Here is a 16,218-nt window from a genome sequence, read left to right on the forward strand (position 1 = left end):
TCTTGCCTAGTGACTCATAGACACATTTTAAAAGATCCTATGATTTATTGCTTAGTATTTAAAATGCAATATGAAAGACATTTCACCAATATTTTTATGATCTTACAGTCTTATTAAGTGTATATTTTAGAATATATTTCATAGTCTTGAAAAAAAACTGTACAGTTTAGGAGTTTTGATAACTTGTAACCCTTTCTTGAGAAAATGTAAACTTTAGATCTTGCATAACCATAATTGTATCCACATGATATTTATATTATTTTGTATTTCTACTTCTTTAATTTCACAAAATCATATACCATGTTTTCACATATATCATGGACGTGTTTCCAATATAATCCAGTATCCTGTTTCTAGTATTATCTGTAGCTTATGATTATTTAGTTCAGTCTTCACTTCCTTTTGATACTTGCTATTTTAAGTTCAGAATAATTTTTGTGCATTTTATTCTGAAGACATTTAAACATTGCTGTCCTAAGAGTGCCCATTTTAAAAATTGAATTTATTACATATATTTTAAATACTAGAATGACTGTTTTTACTAGAATAAGAGGATAATGAAATTAACTTATGATCACAGTGATCAAAAAGTACATTTGTCCACTATATTTTTGCCCCGTTATATGATAAAGAGCTTTGAACGCTGATATGACTTTTCTGAAATTCACTTAATCTGAATATTTTCTGGAATCTAACTTGTGTCAGTCATTTATGTTCATTTTTATCTAGATCCATAAGTTTTCAGGTATTCACTTTACTTTTAGAAAGGCCAAGTAAGGGTTACTAATAAACCCTGAGTATTCTGAGGTAAACCATTGGTTTATTAATAAATTCTTTTGTGCCAATTACCTGCACATTTTAAAGGTTGTAAAATATAAGTAATAGTGTTCTTTCCAGTTAAACAAATATTATATATTTTTGTGAATTTTATGTTTAAATGGCATTCTTTTATGAGCTTTTGTTGCTGTTGCTATTAAACTAGATTTGTATATGTTGAAAGATATTTAGTGTCCAAATGAGCTCAGTTCATCATGGCAGAGGAAAAAATAAATTGCCTAGAAACGGATAGTTTATGTAATATTAGATGGTAATATAAACCAACAAAAGCAAGGAAATTAACTTCTAAGGCTGACACACTGCCCTTTCCTTGCTCCTTTGTGCCTGTAGGTATCATGTACGTGTGGTAATACCAAAGTACAGTGAACTCAGTTAAGAACTGTCAAACTTAATTCTAAATTTCCTTACTCCGTTGGTGTATGTCACAACTTAATGTTATTATTTTGTCTCTTAATGCTATATAATGTCCTTCACATGTGAGATGAAGCAATGCATGGGTGGATCTGAACAAGATGGAAAAGTTTATTTGCTTTTCTCTCATTTACAGTTGATTGCCCCCGATTAGCCAAATATCATGCAGCCCTGAAATCAGGTCTTTCCATTTTGAGAAAAGGTAATACAAGAGAAAATTCTAAAATATCTGAAGAAATTTTTGAAAAGTGTAGATACTAATATAAAAATGACATTTACTCTTAATTTTTACTCCTATTAATTTTGTTTCATCATTTTCTGCTTATTAAAAGCAGATATTTTTCTTTACAAAAAACTTAGAGCAATGGGAAAGTATACTGGTGTCTTACTATGAATAATCAAATACGAAAGTATGACTTTTATCAAATAGTTCTTACATCAATTGTACAAAGGAATTATATGTAGAATTCTGAGGATAGGACTAAACCTCCCAAAATAACCTCCAAGATTGATTTGGGAACTGATAGATGCTTGGCCATTCTTTTAACAGCACCTGTTTCTTGATGACTGTGATAAAATGTAAATAATTCATTCACTTTGGTTTTTGTATTCACTAGTTAGGTGGTAGCTCATCAATTATTAATGAATGTTATCCTTGCTTTGGGGGACAATATTATACAATTGTAGGGACTCAATGATATTTTAGTATTAGAAAATGTTTTCCATTTTTGAATATAAGTCCAGGTCTGTTGCAGTTTGGAAATTATTTTGCTTTCTTTTTTTCTTGGTAAATGATTTCTACTCCTCTTTAAGTATCCATTAGCACACAGTTTTCTAAGGGTAAATTACATATTTTCAAGCTTTGAATTTTTCTAAGTCTAAATCTTCTTGGATGGTAACCAAAGGTACTTATCTACTTTTGTAAAAAAAAAAAAAAAAGATTTTTATTCATTTCTGATTTGTGTGTTAAACCTTATGGGAACAGATCAGATACTTTCTGTAAAACTTATGTAAGAGAACTATCTAAATGTGGTCAAACACAGATTTTTATCTCAGAAACTGCTACAAAAATATGGTAAAAGAGGGGTTGTAAAGTTTGGGGTGGTGCTAATTTTTTAAGAAATTCTACTTTCTATTTTATGTAATTAATATTTAATTGGTTACACTTAAAAGCAGTGAAAAAATAATCTGTTTGCTAGATATTTGTGAAACAGTACTTTAAGCTCTTACTTATTTTGAGGTGTTGAAAGGTGAAACATTTGACATTTTCTTTTTGGGCATTACTTTAAAAAACACAGGGCGGGAAAGAGGCGTTGCAACATCAGAGTTAAGGGTGTTTGTGGTTGTCCGTGACAGCAGCTCTAGTTTTAAAACACCTGTGTTTACTTTCCAGCTTTTCAGAATCTGCCTGAAAGTGGCCTAAGAATGGCACAGGCCTTCATGGTGGCTGAGTTTTTTTATAATATGTGGAAGAACTAAACCGTGTACTTTGGTTTTCTTTTGCAAGCATTTACTTCTCTTATCTCATACATTTTATCTCTTCATCCACTTACATGTGTGCAGAAGATAATGCATGATTTATATTATCTGTAGATTATAACAGCTATTTATTTGCATAGATGGGGTATTTTTGTTGTTGCTGTTCACTAATTGGAAAAAGCTGGTTTTTCAGCTTTGTACAAATGTATTTTCATTCATAATTTGAAGCTAATGAGAAAATGAAAATTCAAATACCTTTTTGGAAAGAAATGAATGTAACCCGAACATAATTATTATATTATTTGTTACTTTATTATCCTCTAGTAAGTATTTCTCCATTTTTCTGTTTATATTTGCATTTTTGCTTCATAGCATTTATTTTTTAAAACATTTTTCATAAATCTACAAATGTGATTTTCACTTTAGGTTAGTTTATATCATCTTTAATGATTTCAGTGCGGATTGATGTTTCAACTTACCTATCTTTGCTTAAGGGTCATTGTTTCCAATTTATAGACATGTGCTTTTTGAATAATTATTTTGTGCATTTCTTACTATTTCATAATATTCAAATGACACTTATGCATTATATAAACTTTATTCTCAAAATTGAGATACTTCTAGCTATGGTAGTTTAGTTTAATGAAATTTAATTTTTAAAGATTTGTTTTAGTTTTTTTGTTTGTTTGTTTTCAGACTTCTTATTTCTTACAGTAGATAGAAGCCAGATGACGTGTATCCTATCCTGTGATGAATTCTTTTTTTTTTTACAAATTTTTAAGTATAATAGCAAGGCATTTCCATGAGATTATAGTTAATGCCAAGCCTGTTTGATATGTAAAAGGAATAATTTAGTTTTTTGATAAGAGATTGTTATTTTTTATTTCTCCATGTAACTAGTCATATTAACTGTTAACCTTTTTATGTAATTAAACCCTTTGGAGAAGCCAGTGCCAACTGTGAATGTTCTCCCTAGGAAAACACACATACACAGAAATTTCAAGGAGTTTAATTTCCCCTCTCCCCCAAGCCCATCAATGTGCCCCAGGCTAAAAAACGCTATTCTAGATTTTATTTTATTTAGGAAGTGTTAATTCTTCAGATAGTTTAGATAGTTGGTAAATCACAGAATCACTGAGTCAAGATCTTAAGTGCTTAGTACAAATCACCATGTTAGGTATTTAGCAACATAGAGTGGTAATTCATTTTTATCAGCTTTAAGTGTACATAGTATATTTATATCACACCCTATGATGCCTACACATATGTCAGTGTCTTAATACCAGCATCTCAGTGGTTTTGACATAAAAATGATAATTATCTCACTTTCTAGATTGAAGCAATTGACTATATACCTATTATTTTATTAAAGGATAAAGTCAACTAATTTTATTACATAAAAGCTGTAAAAAATGATATTCCACTCAGAAACTGAATCATTCTGATATGGGTATCCATCTAGGTGGATAATTCTCAGCTTCAGACAGTATCAAAAGGAATTATAATAATAATATATATCAGTTGGATGATAATGGAAACTTGAGGGAACATAGCTGTAATAATGGAATTTTTAAAATATACAAGCATTTAGGAAAAAGTGTGTTAAACATAGGAAAAGCAGTAGAATTATTTTAAGTGACATAAGTTCAATGACAAATAACTAAAATATTTGTACAAGGATTTGTATATTGTATTGTGTATAGTTTAACATAGATCAGAAGAACTGTTTGGTCAGATGAAACTAGTGAGAAAAAGAATTACTTTTTAAAAAGTCTTCTATTTTCATTCTTTTCTGTGATTACTGATGAGGAAGTAAAAGGGAAAAAAGATACTCCGTGCTGTTAGTACATTTGTTTCCAGAAATTCTCAAATTGCATAACTGAAATCATGAAACTTGATACAGGATTTCTATTGGGTGTGTTGATTTTGTCTTGGTGGCAATTGTCTTTAGATAGTAGTATATGTCTGTGACCTAAGTTTCAGCATAATTCATGTATAGTTATGTGGTTATGGAAAATTTTAATTCTTTAATGAAAATAATGTGTGTATGTGACTCAATCACACTTTGCACTTCCCTAGTTATAAGGGTATGATTCTCAATACGTATTTGGCAGATTTCCTGAATATTGAACTAAAATATTGGATACAGGAAAACCAGCAGATTTTTTGTGGTGCTGTTGAAAAGAGGGGGCATCAAGCATACATCCAGTAGTTCCTTTAGGACACCTGGGGCTGCACAGGTTAGGAGATTAAAAACATAATTAAAAAGTCTCTGAAAAGCATGATGGACTTTACAGCTGTTTTATGAGAACCAGAGTCTACAAACTGATACCTACAATACACAGTTCTTGGTTAAGTTAAAGTGATTAGCCCCTGCTCCATTTGCCTGGCATCGGTAAGGCTGAACCACCAGAATAAATATGTGGAATCTCTGCCATTATTTTACATACAATGGTAAGCATTTAGTTGAAAATTATTAGTCACACAAAAAGAAAAGACCAAATAACCAAAACCAAGAAAAACACACATTATATAAACCAACTCAGTTAATCCAAATGTTAGAGTTGAATGGGCAAGGTTTTTATAATAGCTATGATTAAAATATTCAAAAAGGTAGTGGAAATGAAGGAGAAAGGCAAAAGCAGATTAAGCATTTCACTCAAAAAAAAGGGGGGGTCTATAATTATAAAGAATCAAATGGAAATCTCAGAGCTGAAGAACACAGTATCTGAAATTACAAACTTATTAAGTGGGTTTAGCAGCAGATGATATGACTGGTAAACTAGATAGTAGGTTTAGAGTTCAAATTGAAACATGAAATAAAAAGTCACTTGGGAGGTGGAAAAAAAATCACTAAGAAGACAGATGGAATGTAAATAGTCCAATAGATGTGTAATTGGAGTCCCTCAAGGAGATGAGGAAGACAATGGGACAGAAGCAATAGTTAAAGATATAACAGCCAAGATTTTTCCAAAACTGATGGAAGACTTTCAAACCGCAAATTCAGAAAGCTATAAGAACTTCAAACAGGATAAACAAAATCTCACATAGACATAACATAATAAAAGTGATGACCTGCAGAGACAAGGAGAAAAATCTTAAAAGCAAGCTGAGGACAAAAGGTGTTTCAAAGAGCAACAATAAAACTGACAACTGCATTTTCCATAGAAATAATGGAAGCCAGGAGAGTACAATGACATTGTTAAAGCTCTGGGGAAAGGGGCACCTGGGTGGCTCAGTCAGTCAGTTAAGCGTCCAACTCTTGGTTTCAGTTGAGATCATGATCTCACCATTTGCGGGTTCAAGCCCTGCATCAGGCTCTGTAGTTCCAGGATGGAGCCTGCTTGGAATTCTCTCCTTCTCTCTGCCCCTCCCCCACTCTCTCTCAAAATAAATAAATAAACTTAAAAAGAAAAGCTCTGAGGACAAAGAAATTGCCAATGCAGAATTCTACACTTTGCAGACAAATAAAAACAGAATTAGTCACTTGCATATGTGTATGCAAAGAAATAGTAAACACAGTTCTTTAGGCAAATGGAAAGTGATAGTAAACATAAATACAGAAATGTAGGAAGCAATGAAGGACAACCAGAAGAATAAATGTATTGGCAAATATTAAAATTTTGACCGAATGTAGCCATTTCAAAACAATAATGATAATATTTTGAGATTAAAATGTATGTATGATTAGAATGCATGGCAAAAAATAACCCTAATGCCTGGAAGTATGTAATGGACTTCATATGTTTTAAGCATTATTGGAGAAGTGATAAAATTAAGTATTCATATTAGTTAAAAGTCAGGAAAACAAGTTAGAATTTCTAAGAAAATTATGAAAAAGATGTTAATACACACACACACACACACACTTAAGAACTAATAGAGAAGGGGGCGCCTGGGTGGCTCGGTTGGTTAAGCGTCCGACTTCAGCTCAGGTCATGATCTCAGGGTCCGTGAGTTCAAGCCCCGCGTCAGGCTCTGTGCTGACAGCTCAGAGCCTGGAGCCTGCTTCAGATTCTGTGTCTCCCTCTCTCTCTGCCCCTCCCCTGTTCATGCTGTGTCTCTCTCTGTCTCAAAAATAAATAAATGTTAAAAAAAAATTTTTTTTTTAAAAACTAATAGAGAAGGTTAGTGGTATAATACAATATATTGAATAATCCAAAAGAGGAAAGTAAAGGAGAGAAAAGGGAACATAAAAAAATTGGGTCAGATAGAAACCAAGAATAAAATAGCAAACGTATTTGGAAAGATAATGATAATCTGTTTAATCAAAATAACTAAATGTTCCCGGGGCGCCTGGGTGGTGCAGTCGGTTAAGCGTCCGACTTCAGCCAGGTCACGATCTCGCGGTCCGGGAGTTCGAGCCCCGCGTCAGGCTCTGATGGCTCAGAGCCTGGAGCCTGTTTCCGATTCTGTGTCTCCCTCTCTCTCTGCCCCTCCCCCGTTCATGCTCTGTCTCTCTCTGTCCCAAAAATAAATAAACGTAGAAAAAAAAAATTAAAAAAAAAAATAACTAAATGTTCCAATTAAAAAGCAAAAATTGCCAGACTATATAATAAATTAACCCAACTATGTACTGCTTACAAGAATACACCTTAAATTATAATGGCACAAATGTTGAAAGTAAAGGATGAAAAAGAAACCCTATGCAGATGTTTAAAAAAAAAAGATATTTTAATGTTTTCTTATTTTTCAATACCAGTATAGTTAATGTACAGTGTTACATTAGTTCTAGATATACAATATCATGATTCAGCAACTCTACATTACTCAGTGCTCATCGCAGTAAGTGTGCTCTTAATTCCTATCACCTATTTCACCTATCTCCCCACCCCCCACCTCCCCTCTGGTAACCACCAGTTTGTTCTCTATATTTAAGAGTCTGTTTGTCTCTTTAAGAAGATGAGATATTTATATTCATAGCAAACAAAGTAGACTTTAACTCAGGGAGCATTACTAGAAATAAAGGATATCTAACACTGATAAACATCAGGAAAATATAGCAATACTAAATCTGTATGCACCCAGTAGTAGCTCCAGAATACATAAAGTGAAAATTGATGGAACAGAAAGGAAAAATTGATGAATTCGTAATCATGTGGTAGATTTTCACACATCCTTCTCAATAATTGATAGTACAAACAAATCAAAATCAGGAAGGATATAGAAGATTGGAACATTAGTCACACACAGAAGGAGATGCAGAGAGAGACCCTTGCACTCAACATTCTTTTGAAATACACATGGAATTTTACTAAAATAAATTACATGTTAGGCCATAAAGCAAGCTTCAGTAAACTTAAAAAAAAAAAAAAAACTAAAATAATTTACTGGAGAACCCATATGGTGTACTACCCAGCACCTGCTGATCTCCAGGCTCCCAAGGATGTCTGCACGGAGGAAGACTGGACTTCAAAGGAAGATGGTGGAATAGGAGGACCCTAAACTCACCTTGTCCCATAGATACAACAAGATAACACTCACATCAGTGTAAATAACATAGAAAATGACCCAAACCCTGGCAGAACAAACTCCACAACTAAATATGTAGAAGAGGCCACACGGAAGATGATAGGAAGGGCAGAGACATGGTGGGCAGCCAGACCACTCAGGTATTGCTCCCTGAGGGAGGGAGTGAGCCATACACAGAGAAGGGTTGAGAAACAGCTATCATACAGGGAAACCTGCATGGAGAAGACAAGTCCCCTAGCATTTGGCTTTGAAAATCAAAGGGACCGAATTTTGTGAGTTCTTACAACCAGTGGAACTTAAAGCCTGGAACTTAAAAATCTTTGGCTGAGCTCTGGGAGAGCCCCAAGGACAGTAGGAAGCTGCATTCCTGCCCTTAAAGAGCACAATAAATAACCCTGGGAAATACAGCATAAAAGCAGCAGTTTGAAAAATGCCTGGAACATATAGGAGGGAGAGTTATTTACTAATCTAAGAGTTCACAAGGAACTTCTCCAAGAACTAAGCTGGCAGGTGCCATTTCCTCCCCCTCCAACAAAAACAGACACCACCTCTGAGAACCAGCTCAGCACTGGCACTATATAACTTTCTAACATCGTACCCCACTCCCTTCAGTGGGCCTGCTTCAGTCCTGTTGCCATGGGTCCTGTCCCCCAGAAGATCAGCGCAAACTTTGCCAACACTGCATCTCCCAACTGCAGGCTTTGTTGGGCCTCATCCCTGTAACAACTGGTTACCTCTCATGGAGGATGCACACACCTTGTTAAAACACCTCTTGCCTGCATGCAGTCTCCATAGCAGCTGCACATCCCCTAAGGAAGAGGACAAGCACCACCTTGCTAAAAGTGCACACCCTTCCCACAATGTTGAAGATCAAGAGACATAACTGACTTGCCTAACACACAGAAACAGACACAGAGTGTTAGGCAAAGTGAGGAGACAGAGAAATATGTCCCAATGAAAAAAAAAGACAAAATCACAGCAAGATACCTAATGGAGATATGCCTGATAGAGAATTTAGAGTAATGATCATAAACATATTCACTGGACTTGAGAAAAGAATGGACGACATCAGTGAGACCCTTAACACAGAGATGACAAATATGATAATTGAAATTAAAATATACTAGATGGAATAAATAACAGGCTAGAAGAAGCAGAAGAATGAATCAGTGACCTGCAGGGCAGAGTAATGGAAAGTAAGTAAGCAGAGCAGGTGTGAGGAAAATATGACATTAGCATTATATGGATTCCAGAAGAAGAGAGAGAAAAGGAGACAGAAAATTTATTTGAAGTAGTAATAGCTGAAAACCGCCCAAATTTGGAGAAGGAAATAGAAATTCAGATCCAGGAGAAAAAGATCGCCCAACAAAATCAAGGAGGTCCACACCAAGACACATAGTAATTAAAATTACAAAAAGCAGTGTTAAAGAATTTTAAAAGCAGGAGGAGAAAAGAAAACATTTACATTCAGGGGTAACCCCATAAGGCTATCAGCAGCTTTTTCAACAGAAACTTTGCAGGTCAAACTGGAGTGGCATATATATTCAAAGTGCTGAATGGAAAAAAATCTGCAGCCAAGAATACTCTATCCTGCCAGACTATCATTCAGAATAGAAGGAGAGAGAAGGATTTCCCAGACAAACAAAAGTTGGAGGATTTCATGACCACCAAAGCAACCCTACAAGAAAAGTTAAAGGGGACTCTGTGAGCAGAAAGGAAAGACCACAAATAAGAATAAGAAAGGTAGGAAGCTCAAAACCAATTAAAATAAGTATCTCTGTAAAAACCAGCCAAGGGACTCACAAAATAGAAGGAAGTAAAGTATGATCCACAAAAACAAACACAAAACAAATAACAAAATGACAATAAATACATACCTATCAATAATTAATTTGAATGTAAATAGACTAAATGCTCCAATAAAAAGACATAGGGTGACTGGAATGGATTAAAAAAGAAAAAAAAAGCCGCATCTCTGTACTACCTACAAGAGACTCACTTCAGACCTAAAGACACATAAACATTGAAAGTGAGGGAAAGGAGAAACAGTTATCATGCAAATTGATGTGAAAAGAAAGCCAGGGTAGCAATACTTATATCAGACAAAATTTAAAGACAAAGAAAGATACTGTATAATCATTAAGGGGACAATCCAACAAGACAACATTTTAAGTATCTATGCACCTAATATGGGTACATACTACATAAAGTACATAAAGCAGTTCACAACATACATAAAGGAACTAATCTATAGTAATACAATAATGATAAGGGACTTTAACATCCCCACTTACATCAATGGGCAGATCATCTCAACAGAAAATCAACAAGGAAATAGTGGCTTTGAATAACACACCGGACCAGATAGATTTAATACATATATTCAGAACATTCCATCCTAAAACAGCAGAATATACATTCTTTAGAAAGAGCACACATTAAGTCACAAAACAAGTCTCAATAATTTCAAAAAGATTGAAGTTATAACCACAATGCAATGAAATTAGAAATCAACCACAAGAAAAAACCTGGAAAGGGCACATATCCATGGAGGTTAAAGAACATGCTACTAAACACTGAGTAAATCAGCCAAAAAATCAAAGAGGAAATAAAAGAATGCATGAAGACAAATGAAAAATAAAACCAAACAATCCAAAATCTTTAGGATGCAGCAAAAGCAGTTCTAAGAGGGAAGTGTATAGCAATACAGGCCTACCTCAAGAAGCAAGAAAATTTCATATGAACAACTTAACCTTACACCTAAAGGAGCTAGAAAAAGATCAAACAAAACCCAAAAATAGCAGAAGGAAGGAAATAATAAAGATCAAAGCAGAAATTTTAAAAAAGAACACAATAGAACAGATCAATGAAACCAGGTTCTGGTTCTTTGAAAAGATCAACAAAATTGATAAACCTCTAGCCATACACATCCAAAAAAGAGAGGGAGAAAGAGGACGCAAATAAAATCACAAATTAAAGAGGAAAAACAACAACTGACACCACAAACATACAAAGGATTATAAGAAAATATTATGAAAAATTATATGCAAAAAAAACGGACAACCTAGAAGAAATGTATGTATTTCTAGAAACTTACGATCTACCAAAACTGAAACAGAAAGAAAGACAAATTCGAACAGACCAGTTACCAACAATGAAATTGAATCAGTAACCAAAACCCCAACAAACAAAAGTCCAAGACCAGGTGGCTTCACAGGTGAATTCTACCAAATATTTAAAGAAGAGTTAGTACCTATTCTTCTCAAACTTTTCAAAAAAATAGAAGAGGAAGGAAAATTTCCGAATCATTCTTACTCTAAAATCAGATAAATACACCACAAAAAAAAAAAAAGGAAAGAAAAGAAAAAAAAAAAAAAAGAACTATAGGCCAATTTTTTGCATAGATGCAAAATTACTCAACAAAGTATTAGAAAACTAAATCCAACAATACATTAAGAAAAATCATTCACTATTATCAACTAAGATTTATTCTCAGGATTGAATATTTGCAAATCAATCAGTGTGATACATCACATCAGTAAAAGAAAGGATAAAAACCATATGATCGTTTTAACAGAGGTGGCAGAATCATTTCACAGTACAACATCCATTCATGATAAAAACACTCAACAAAGTAGGTCTAAGGGGAACATACCTCAACATAATAAAGGCCTTATATGAAAAACCCACAGCTAACATGGTGAAAAACTAAGAGCTGTTCCCCCTAAAGTATGGAACAAGACAAGGATGCCTGCTCTTACCACTTTTATTAAACATACTATTGGAAGTTTTCGCCCCAGCAGTCAGGTGAGAGAAAAAAAAAAAAGGCATCCAAACTGGTAAGAAAGAAGTAAAACTCTCACTATTTACAGATAACATGATACTATTTATAGAAAACCCTAAAGACTCCACCAAAAAACTATTAGAATAGATAAATAAATCCAGTAAAGTTTCAGGATACACAATCAATGTACAAGAATCTGTTGCATTCCTGCATACAAATAATGAAGCAACAGAAAGAAATTAAGAAAACAATCGCATTTACAATTTCACCAAAAATAATTAAATACCTAGGAATAAACTTAACCAACTTGGTGAAAGACATGTACTCTGAAAATTAGAAATCAAAGACAACACAAACAGATTTAATGCAATCCCTGTCAGAATACCAATAGCATTTTTCACAGAACTACAACAAACAATCCTAAAATTTGTATGGAACCACAAAAGATTTGGAATAGCCAAAGCGATCTTGAAAAAGAAAAACAAAACTAGTGGAATCACAATTTCAGGCTTCAAGTTATATTACAAATCTGTAGTAACCAAAACAATATGGTACTGGCATAAAAATAGACACATAGATCAATGGAACAGAATAGAAAGCCCACAATTATATGGTCACTTAATCTACAAAGCAGGAAAGAATATGCGATGGGAAAAAGACACTCTCTTCAACAAATGGTGTTGGAAGAACTGGACAGCTACATGCAAAAGAATGGACTGTACCACTTTCTTACACCATACACAAAAATAAACTCAAAATGCACATAGGTTAATGAGACCTAAAACCAGAAAAATCCTGGAAGAGAGCACAGACAGTAATTTCTCTGACATCGGCCAAAATTAACACAGCCTAATGTAAAGTTTGAGTTCTACCTTATTTCTTCTCTTAACCTGTGTATGTATCTCTTCATCATTTTTAGACTGTGATTACTCCAGCTCTTTTTTTTCAAAAATATTTTAGCTATTCTACTTTCATTGCCTTTTATAAATTTTTAAATCAACTTGTCTACGTTTACAAAAAAAAAAAATCCTGCTTAAATTTTGATAGGAATTGACTTGTATATAGATCAATTTAAGGAGAAGTGACATATTTACTGTGTTGAATCTTAAAATCCATGAACACAGTATATATCTCCATTTTTGTCTTTTTTTATTTCTTTAATTACCTTTGTAATTTTGAGCATACAGATCCTGTACATGTTTTGTGTGTTTTTTTTTTAGATTTACACTTAATTATTTAATGTCATCTACAAATAAGGACATTTTTGCTACTTCCTTTCACATGTGTATGCCTTTTCTTTCCCTTTCTTTTTTGTGCTGGCTGGGACTTACAGCATTATGCTGAATAAAAGTAGTGAAGGCAGACATCATTGCTTTGTTCTCAATCTTAGGGGAAAGCATTCAGTCTTTCACCTTTAAGTATGTTATTAGATAAAATTCTTTGTAGATACCCTTTATCATGAAGACATTCTGTAGAGTTTTTATCACAAATGGATATTGAACTTTAATGAAAAATTTTTCATGATCAGTTGAACACCGAAGTAATTTCAACTTGTGATGCCAAAATTGGATTCCAAATAAGTTATAGTTTACTAACGAAATTGAGAAAATCCTGTTTAACTTGTCTGCGGGTAGGAGGTAGAATTGTGTCCCTCTAGAAAGGTGTGCTTAAGTCCCAATGTCTGGTGCCTACAAACATGACTTTATATGGAATACAGATCTTCACAAATGTAATGAAGTTAAAATGAGGCCATACTGCATGAAGGTGGACCCGAATCCAATGACTGGTGTCCCTGTAAGAAGAGGGAAATTTGGACACAGGCTCAAAAAACACCAGAAAGAAAACCATGTCATGACAGAGGCAGAGACTGGAGTGATGTATATGTAAGCCAAAGAATACCAAGGATTGCTGGCAACCACCAGAAACCAGGAGAAAGGAATGAAACAGATTCTCTCTCAGAGTCTCCAGAAGGAACTCACCCTGCTGACACCTTGATTTTGGATTTCTGGCTTCCAGAACTGTGAGACAACAAATTCTTATTGTGTTAAGCCACCCAATCTGTGATAATTTGTTCCAGCAGCCCTAGGAAACAAATATATTGCTTTGTTCTGGTGACTGTTTTTTAGTTCTAGCATAGTCTTATTTCCTCCCCTATTTTTTTTCTTTGTCTGTGGGCATATTTGTCATAATGGACACATAACACCAAACAATTCAGGTTGTGCATTCTTCCTAGAATGGCTTTTTCAGAGATCATTAAATTTTATAGAAAAGCGTATAAATTTCTTATCCTCAATGTGTTTCCAGATTAAAGGACATTCTTGTTGTCCTGTGCTTTGAAAATATAATTTTAGAGGAGGGGAGGGAAGATGGCGGCGTAGGAGGACGCTGGGCTCACCGCGCGTCCTGCTGATCACTTAGATTCCACCTACACCTGCCTAAATAACCCAGAAAACCGCCAGAGGATTAGCAGAACGGAGTCACCGGACCCAAGTGCAGACGAGGGGCCCACGGAAGAGGGTAGGAAGGGCGGCGAGGCGGTGCGCGCTCCACGGACTGGCGGGAGGGAGCCAGGGCGGAGGGGCGGCTCGCCGGCCAAGCAGAGTCCCTGAGTCTGGCTTGCAAAAGCGGAGGGGCCTAACGGACTGTGTTCCGACAGCAAGCGCTACTTAGCGTCTGGGAGGTCATAAGTTAAAAGCTCTGCTCAGAAAGCGGGAAGGCTGGAGGACAAAGGGAGGGAGAGCTGCTGAGCCCCCGGACGACAGAGCTCAGTTTGGTGGGGAACAAAGGCGCTCGCCAGCGCCATCTCCCCCGCCCATCCCCCAGCCAAAATCCCAAAGGGAACCGGTTCCTGCCAGGGAAACTGCTCGCTCCGCGCAAACACCCAACTCTGTGCTTCTGCGGAGCCAAACCTCCGGCAGCGGATCTGACTCCCTCCCGCTGCCACAGGGCCCCTCCTGAAGTGGATCACCTAAGGAGAAGCGAGCTAAGCCTGCCCCCCTGCCGCCGTGCACCTTGCCTACCCACCCCAGCTAATACGCCAGATCCCCAGCATCACAAGCCTGGCAGTGTGCAAGTAGCCCAGACGGGCCACACCACCCCACAGTGAATCCCGCCCCTAGGAGAGGGGAAGAGAAGGCACACACCAGTCTGACTGTGGCCCCAGCGGTGGGCTGGGGGCAGACATCAGGACTGACTGCGGCCCCGCCCACCAACTCCAGTTATACACCACAGCACAGGGGAAGTGCCCTGCAGGCCCTCACCACACCAGGGACTATCCAAAATGACCAAGCAGAAGAATTCCCCTCAGAAGAATCTCCAGGAAATAACAACAGCTAATGAGCTGATCAAAAAGGATTTAAATAATATAACTGAAAGTGAATTTAGAATAATAGTCATAAAATTAATCGCTGGGCTGGAAAACAGTATACAGGACAGCAGAGAATCTCTTGCTACAGAGATCAAGGGACTAAGGAACAGTCACGAGGAGCTGAAAAACGCTTTAAATGAAATGCAAAACAAAATGCAAACCACCACAGCTCGGATGGAAGAGGCAGAGGAGAGAATAGGTGAACTAGAAGATAAAGTTATGGAAAAAGAGGAAGCTGAGAAAAAGAGAGATAAAAAAATCCAGGAGTATGAGGGGAAAATTAGAGAACTAAGTGATACACTAAAAAGAAATAATATACGCATAATTGGTATCCCAGAGGAGGAAGAGAGAGGGAAAGGTGCTGAAGGGGTACTTGAAGAAATCATAGCTGAGAACTTCCCAGATCTGGGGAAGGAAAAAGGCATTGAAATCCAAGAGGCACAGAGAACTCCCTTCAGACATAACTTGAATCGATCTTCTGCACGACATATCATAGTGAAACTGGCAAAATACAAGGATAAAGAGAAAATTCTGAAAGCAGCAAGGGGTAAACGTGCCCTCACATATAAAGGGAGACCTATAAGACTCGTGACTGATCTCTCTTTTGAAACTTGGCAGGCCAGAAAGAATTGGCACGAGATTTTCAGGGTGCTAGACAGCAAAAATATGCAGCCGAGAATCCTTTATCCAGCAAGTCTGTCATTTAGAATAGAAGGAGAGATAAAGGTCTTCCCAAACAAACAAAAACTGAAGGAATTTGTCACCACTAAACCAGCCCTACAAGAGATCCTAAGGGGGACCCTGTGAGACAAAGTACCAGAGACATCATTACAAGCATAAAACATACAGACATCACAATGACTCTAAA

At 35.9% G+C, this 16,218-nt stretch overlaps 1 protein-coding gene across 1 annotated transcript in view; it reads left to right on the forward strand.

Annotated features, from left to right (window-relative positions):
• MIPOL1 (mirror-image polydactyly 1) overlaps nt 1-16,218 on the forward strand; it is a 321,677-nt gene that overhangs the window by 166,584 nt on the left and 138,875 nt on the right. The gene's annotated exons all lie outside the window — the stretch shown is intronic.

This window comes from Lynx canadensis, chromosome B3 (genome assembly GCF_007474595.2).
Source record: "Lynx canadensis isolate LIC74 chromosome B3, mLynCan4.pri.v2, whole genome shotgun sequence".
Lineage (NCBI taxonomy): Eukaryota > Metazoa > Chordata > Mammalia > Carnivora > Felidae > Lynx > Lynx canadensis.